The sequence below is a fragment of the Monopterus albus genome, unplaced genomic scaffold (genome assembly GCF_001952655.1).
Source record: "Monopterus albus unplaced genomic scaffold, M_albus_1.0 scaffold26.1, whole genome shotgun sequence".
NCBI classification, from domain to species: Eukaryota; Metazoa; Chordata; class Actinopteri; order Synbranchiformes; family Synbranchidae; genus Monopterus; species Monopterus albus.
In genome coordinates this window covers 203,687-211,709 of record NW_018127906.1, presented here as the reverse complement: position 1 = coordinate 211,709, position 8,023 = coordinate 203,687, and the positions used below count along the sequence as shown (strand labels likewise).

Here is an 8,023-nt window from a genome sequence, read left to right as displayed (position 1 = left end):
GTTCTATATTAGCTCCCCCGATTTTCACTTGCAGTTCGTTATCTAGTCTACGATTTACAAATACCATACATTTAGTTTTATCCATATACAGAGATAGAATATTACTATCACACCATTTCTTTATCTTCTCAAGTTCCTGTGTAACCTGTCCAGAGAGTTGCTGTAGGTTTTCCCCAGATGCCCATATGGTAGTGTCATCAGCAAATAAGACCACTTTCACTAAATCCGAAACCTTGCATATATCGTTAATGTATAATTTGAATAATTTAGGTCCCAAAACTGAACCTTGAGGCACTCCACATACAGGGAACTTGCTCTGCTAGACAGCAGCATAATGCCTTTTTTCCAAACACGTTGGAATTTTCTGATCAAGCGTGACCCAAGAAGGATTATATCAGAACGGAACCATGGTGAGGTAAGCATATGAATTATGACTTTATTTTATGTATTTTGAATGAGGCAGTGGCTCACTTAGCTCATAGCATTACAAAAGGCTAACGGCTAGCGCAGTTGACACGAAGCTTGTTATTAAACGTAAAGTTCATAATGATTAATGTGAAATCTTTAGTTCAGGTTACACTGTGTTTATAGTCAGGCAGGTGAGCACTGAATAATTTTGAACGGTCTCAATCGTTTTCATAAGCAAGATGTGGCTAATTAGCTGCATTAGCTCATGCAGTACAGCACAAAGGAGTTTGCTGGTGCTAACAGCCAGCTTAGTAGACACACTACAATATGCTGCTAACGGCTAGCACAGCAAAGCTCTTTATGTAAAGTAAATCTCATGATAATTCATGTGAACTGTTTAGCTAAGGTTACACTGTTTATACTCAGGCAGGTAAACACTGAATAATTTTTAAACGTGAATTGATTTTATAAGAGAATCGCGGCTCACTTAGCATGTCGAAGCGTTATACAGTATTAGGCTTTGGCATGCTAACAGCTAGCAGAGTTGACATGAAGCTCTTTATTTAAAATAAAATCATAATTCATGTCAACTCTTTAGTTAAGGTAACATGGCGTTTGTACAAAGGCATGTAAATGCTGAATAATTTCTGAAAGTTTGATTAAGTTATTTATTGTTATTAAATACATATGCTTGTACTGTTGCAGAGTCTGCTAAGATGGCTGTGAAATGCAGACAGTGGGCAAGACACAGATGTGATCCACAGCTGGAAGCACTGCTGACACACATAAATCCAGGTTCTCTTTACTGCTGTGTGTTTTTATTATTTAAGATTACAACAGCAAAATACATACTGACTTTTTCAAATAGTATGAATGAATACAGATATTTGATGTCAGAACAAACCTTTGACTATAAGCCTGAAATGACCAACAGCAACAGGACTCAGGAACAGCTACACTGCTCTTGGTTTTTCAGTCCAATTATTTTGCATTTGTTAATTTTATATCAATTATGAGCCAATGTTAATCTATGACTGAAAAAAGGTTAATCACTTTTATAAGCAAGTGTACAGTGAACTAATGAGATATCTGTAGTTGTCTTTTAGTTCTGACAAGTGTTTCAATCTGTGGGCTGATAGTAGACAGCTACTCTCGGATCATGTTCAGTGTCCAACCTGTTCCTTTGCTTTGACTTGAGCTGTAGCAAAGTGGAAAAGCCACTTTAACACAGAAGTGGGTAGAGTAGCCACAAATTGTGCTCAAGTAAGAGTAGCTGTACTTCAAAATAATATTACTCAAGCAGTAGTAAAAAAGTATTTGGTGAATGACACTGCACTATGTATTAAAAGCCAATGTAAACGAATGAATGTCTTAAGCTATGAGTAAAAAGCTGTCAGGTCTAACATTTTGAAAACCGGTGAGAACAGGTCAAAACTGGGTTATATGATTTAATTTACTTATACTTATGAGGAAAGGAGCTACAGCACTGTGAACCATCTCAAGGTGAGAGAGGAGTGATTTAGTAACTAAATCTAGAAGAAGGTTGACTTCACAGCTGTGTTGATCTGCTTATCCACTATCAACTCACTATGAAATGTCATTCTTTTAGTTTTAAAGCTATGACAACTTTCTGCTGGTTCACCTTTTGCTGTATGCTAAAGGCCATTCATCCTCTAGCAAAGCAAGGCTTATCAACATGATAACATTATTACAAATGTGCATAAAGCAGACTGACACCATGTGCCTCAGCATATCAATTCACGACCATGTCACTTCTTTTGACATGTCCATAACACGGCACACCTGTCACATCAGACTTCTGGTTCATGTTTGCATAAAGCTGCCAATAAACAAGTAGTCATCCAAAATATTACTCAAGAGTAAAAAAGTATTTGGTGAAAAGACTACTGAGAATCTGCTTTATTGGCCGGGTGTATTGGACACATGAAGAATTTGACTCTGGTACATTGGCTCTAAATGTGCATGTACATATCCCCATGCAAGGGGCAAGTAAACAGTAAACCAGCATAAGGCTATTATAAAAAAATAAGCAGGATTATCAGGCAACAAACTAAGCAATACAAACAGACAGTAAACAATTGTGAAATGAAATAAATAGAAATACAAATAGAGTACTTGTAAATAGAGACCTGTACAAAGCTGTATAATCTGTACAAGGTATATTTACAGGTATTGCACTGAGGAGGATGAGTACAGCCTGTTTGTGGTAGACTGAACCACCTGAAAGCAGTGGACAATGACGCCTGCCAGGAGAGATGGAGTGAAAGCTGCTGGGGGTATAGCGTGGCTAGGAGGCCGGAGAGACTTGAAGAGATGCAGAGTCAAAGGGATGAAGCAGCTGTGAAGTTTCAATGGGAGAGCCAAAGTGTTGTGGCAGAAATATGCAACATACTGGCACCGGAGGAACCTCAGCCAGAGTCTTACATGGGAGGTGGATAATTAAGCAACATTGTCAGCTGTGCAACTCAGCACAGGTGTGTGCCATGCCCAAGGCAGAGTGCCTGCAGAGAGGAGAGAGAGGAAGGTGGCACAGAGCAAACCTGACATAGACAAAGTGTGTATTGCCAATTGCATTTATCAGATGACAGGACAGATAGAGGAGAAGAGCAGAGAGACTCTCAGATATTTAAAGATAGGCAGACCAGGTACCAGTAACCTGAATGTCCATAAATAACGCCACCAAAGACATAGGTTCATCAAAGTGTGCAGTTCATCATGCTGTCCACAATTCCTAAAAACAGAGTGGGACAGAAGGGGGATAGAAAGATATAGTTCCAAAATGACAGAGCTTGGTAAATGAGTACCTGTACGACAAAATGAAATATCCATTAGAATTAATTTCAAAGAAGAAATTCAATTAAGCAACTTTTACTTCAAATTAGAAAATGCTTAAAGTCTTTATCATTGAATAATGTCAAAATTGCAGATGTCATGAAAATAATTTACTAATGATTTGGGCAAGTGTGCATTTACCAAGTCTTTGTTCATATATAGTACAGTGCCTTGCAAAAATATTCATACCCCTTGAATTGTTCCACATTTTGTCACATTATAACCACAAACTTAAATGCATTTTATTGGGATTTTATGTGACAGACCAACACAAAGTATCGCATAATTGAGAAATGGAAGGAAAATGATATGTGGTGTTCAAGATTTTTTACAAATAAAAATCTGAAAAGTGTGGCGTGCATATGTATTAAGCCCCCTTTACTTTCATATCCCTAAATAAAATTCAGTGCAACCAACTGCCTTCATAAGTCACCTAATTAGTAAATAGAGTCCACTGGTGTGTATTCAATCTCAGTATAAATACAGCTGTTCTGTGATGGCCTCAGAGGTTTGTTAGAGAACATTATTGAACAAACAGCATCATGAAGACTAAAGAACACACCAGACAGATCAGGGATAAAGTTGTGGAGAAGTGTAAAGCAGGATTAGGTTATAAAAACATATCCCAAGCTTTGAGCATCTCATGGAGCACTGTTCAATCCATCCATCACAGATATAACTGCACTATTTATTTTAGACTTGTTTTCTGTCAAAGGAATTTTCAAAGAAGCAACGAAGTCACTGGAATCTTTCAGTAAGAGACTGGTTTACTTGCAGCAAGGAGACAAGTCAGCATAGGCATACAGAGTTGTCTGAATAAGCTAGTCTAAACATCACAATATAGAGGACAAAGGGAACTCCCTGAAGACGCATCCCAGGCGTCAATCAGGTTGTAAAGAAGATTTCAAAGGGAAAAGTGAACTTGAGAGGGTTTGCCCTAATGACCCCTCAGACACTAAACAATCTGTTGTCTATTTTTCTTCACAGTATATGGTAGGAACAGTTTATGGCTGGCTCCTTTAAGTCTGGGATGCCATCTGGTTGAACATATAACAACACACAGAGTGCTAAAACAAAGATAAAACATGTCCTTCAGTTCACCCAAGCAGTGTTTCACAGGTCCCTGTGATCTATGGTCTGTTCTGAAAGTTTAAAATCCTTTGAATAACATATGTTGGTTAATATATTGATTAAAACACAGTTTAAAACATACTTAATAATGTAATTTTCATGACATTTTCAAACTGAATTACTTACTATATTAAGCACCAGTATTTCTATACTTGCACAGTTAGGCCCAGACCAGGATCGGTGTTCTGTGTCTAAAAAAGGAAAAAATATTTTTAGGTCAACTACATGTGCATATACAGATACAAAACTGTTCAGTCATGTACCTTATTATCTTCTTATTCTGCAATATTTCATGCAATTTCATCCCATATCACTTGTGTTTTATAAGCTTTATGCACCTTACCATTTCTTATAATTTAAATCCATAGTCTGTTCTATATTTTACATTACCTCACATATCTTTATAAACATTTGTAAATTTGATCTGACTGTACATACTGTAGATACTGCACGCTCTGTACTGCAATTATTGCACTTCTGGTTACATGCAAAACTGTCTTTCCTTGCCTTATGCTTGTATATGGCTAATAACAATAAAGTTGAATCTAATCTAATTTAAATATGCAATGTGTCACTGCTGTTACTGTCCAAATACCAAGCATTCAAAAACTAAACAATGAAATAAAATGTGTTTACGAGAGTCTGCTCCCGCTCATTGCCAGTTTTGGCTGTTAATAATTTGTTTATTATAACTCTCAATTTGCAAGCAATATAGCCGGGGCATACTAATAATTACCACAGTACAACTGTTTGATCTTAGCGAGTAGTTTCTGCCATTGTTAGCCTCTTGCGCTGTTCCATGCTGTCACCCGTACATTGCGCTGTTTCCTTAACCTAGTTAAGGAAATATGTGTTTCATTAGTACAAGGACCCAGTGTTGACAACATCGCTAATACTATTACAAGTAGCAATTAAGTTATGGGTTAAAGCAGTAAGTTTGCTGGATCAGCTCCCACCCTGTTACCACTATCAGCTACCGCTAATGCTAACAAGTTATCAAATTACCCATAATGTTTAGACATTTAGCTTTGTATATATATATATAGCGCAAAGGTTGAGTTTTACCATTGAAATAATTTTCACTAAAGTCAAAGATGGCGCCAGTGTTGGTGGCTGCTTGTCTGCTGCTCTCATTATGGCGTTTTTAGCTTTTGGTGTATCAAGGACTGAGTCTCTGCTGGTGTATGATCGCCAATTCCTTTTGGGTCTTCAATTCAAGGGTGATGATCTATGTGTGTTTGGTCATGACAGACGAGGGACTGTTCCCTTGGTCTTGTCGGGGATTCCAGCCTATCTGCTCAGGGCATCGGCCCTGTTCCACTGGCAGAAGCGTCTCTGTCGGTGGGGCCGGCGTAGTGGGTGGCTGGTGAAATTAAAGACTTGTCTGTCACACTCATCTTTTAGCCCCAGGGGGGCTGGACATCATACCCCGGGTTCATAGTGCCGCGGCGTGTACTGGATCCTAACCATGGCTACCTGGTGACTGTTGTGGGTGGTGATGAGGGCCCACAGCCCGGTGGGCCTTGTCCCTCTCGGCTTTACCGGCGTGGGGTGGATCTTTGTGCCTTGAAGCCGCTCTGACCAGTTTCCCGAACAGTGGTGCCTCAAGCTCGGGACCTGGCAAGGTCTGGCCTTGTGAATGTCCGCTCGCTAATGAATAAAACTTTTATGTTAAGGGATTTTTTTCAAGTCCAGGGATTTGGATCTCCTTTTTCTGACAGAGACTTGGGTGGATGATGGCGAGTTTAGCACCTTCACGGACCTTTTCGTTTTTTAGCTCGCCGCATTTGTCAGGCCGTGGCGGAGGGACAGCGTGTGTTTTTAAAGAAAATTTTTTATGTAAGCAGTGCACTTTACCCCTGCCTATGTTTTCTAGCTTTGAAATGACTTTGCTTGAGGTGGGTCGTTCTGATCCTGTATTGTGTGCTGTTATTTACAGGCCACCCAGATACAACAAGGACTTTGTGAATGGCTTTGCAGATTTTTTGGGCGGTGTTAGACCTTATTATGATCATTTCCTTATTCTGGGAGATTTTAATATACATGTGTGTTGCCCTGATAAACCACTGGTGAGAGAATTTTGAACTATTATTGATGTTCCACAGCGCTGTGGCAGACTCATGGCAAGTTATCGAAAACGCTTGATTGCAGTTGTTGCTGCTAAGGGTGGCCCAACCAGTTATTCGGTTTAGGGGGCAAACACTTATTCACACAGGGTTTTGTAGTTTTGGATTTTGTTTTCCCTTAATAATAAAAACCTTCATTTAAAAACTGCATGATGTGTTTACTTGTGTTATCTTTGACTAATATTTAAATTTGTTTGATGATCTGAAACATTACAGTGTGACAAACATGCAAAAAGATAAGAAATCAGTAAGGGGGCAAATACTTTTTCACACCACTGTATATATTGGACTCTGTGGCCCCAATGAAAACTGTGCTGCCTAAGGCTAGGAGGGAACCTTGGCTTGGCACTAGAACTCGTGCGGCCAGACAGATGTGCCGCAGAGCCGAACGAAGGTGGAAGAAGGAAGGACTTCAAGTTTCACTTCAAATTTTGAAGGACTGTTGGCACAATTATCAGAGGACTGTGAAAGAAGCCAAGCAAGAGTATTTGTCTAGTATTGTTGTAGCTAATAGCCATAATCCACGTGTGTTATATAAAAACAATAGTGACGGTCTTAAATCTCCCGCAGCCTGTTTATTTGGAAGCAACCATTGATCTATGTAATAAAATTCTCCTTTTCGCCATCTGATACATCTTTTTCCTCAACTTTATTCAGCAAACAACTTTATAATAAGAATACCTGAAGTTCTGGTTAGTGTGAGGGTTTCCAGCATTGCAGTGCCAGAATGAAAGTCAGGTTAAACTTAACAAGCGATCCAAGTGAGTATGGAACAGCAGGAAGTAGAACACTTCTCTGCATGACCCAGATGAGTCCAATCTTGATTGATAGTTGAGACTGTACTGCAATTTCTTCAGCATACTTTCAGCTACAAAAGCCATTAATGTTTTCAAATTGTTCAAGTCTTTAAGGACATGTGTGCTTGTATTTTTATTGTTTGTAATGTATATACTTTTTTGCATATTTAGCTTTTTTCAGCAGATTTTGCCCCATTCAAATAAATGGGAAAATTCTACTTCAGCATACTTTCACCTATTTCAGGTATCAAAATGTTCAGCTCTTCAAGGACATTCATGCTTCTAATGAAATTTTTTCTAAACTTCATACTTTTGAAATATTTAGCTTTATTCTGAAAACCTTGCCCCATTCAAATGAATGAGAAAATTCTACTTCAGCACACTTTCAGTTAACAAAATGTTCAGCTCCTCAAAGACAATCATGCTTCTATTCACAATTTTTCTAAACTTCATCCATTTTAAAATATTTAACTTTATTCTGAAAATTTTGCCCCATTCAAATGAATGGGAAAATTCTACTTCTGCATATTTTCAGCTATCAAAATGTTCAGCTTCTCAAGGACATTCATGCTTCTATTCAGACATTTTCTCAACTTCATACTTTTGAAATATGTAGCTTTATTTTGAAAGTTATGCATCATTCAAATGAATAGGACAATTCTACCTCTGCATACTTTGGACTATTTCAGGTATCAACATGTTCAGCTC

General features: G+C 38.4%; 1 protein-coding gene across 2 annotated transcripts in view; it reads left to right on the top strand.

The window, feature by feature from the left end:
- Window positions 1-8,023, top strand: part of sgsm2 (small G protein signaling modulator 2) — a 184,896-nt gene that overhangs the window by 164,365 nt on the left and 12,508 nt on the right. The window lies entirely within an intron of this gene.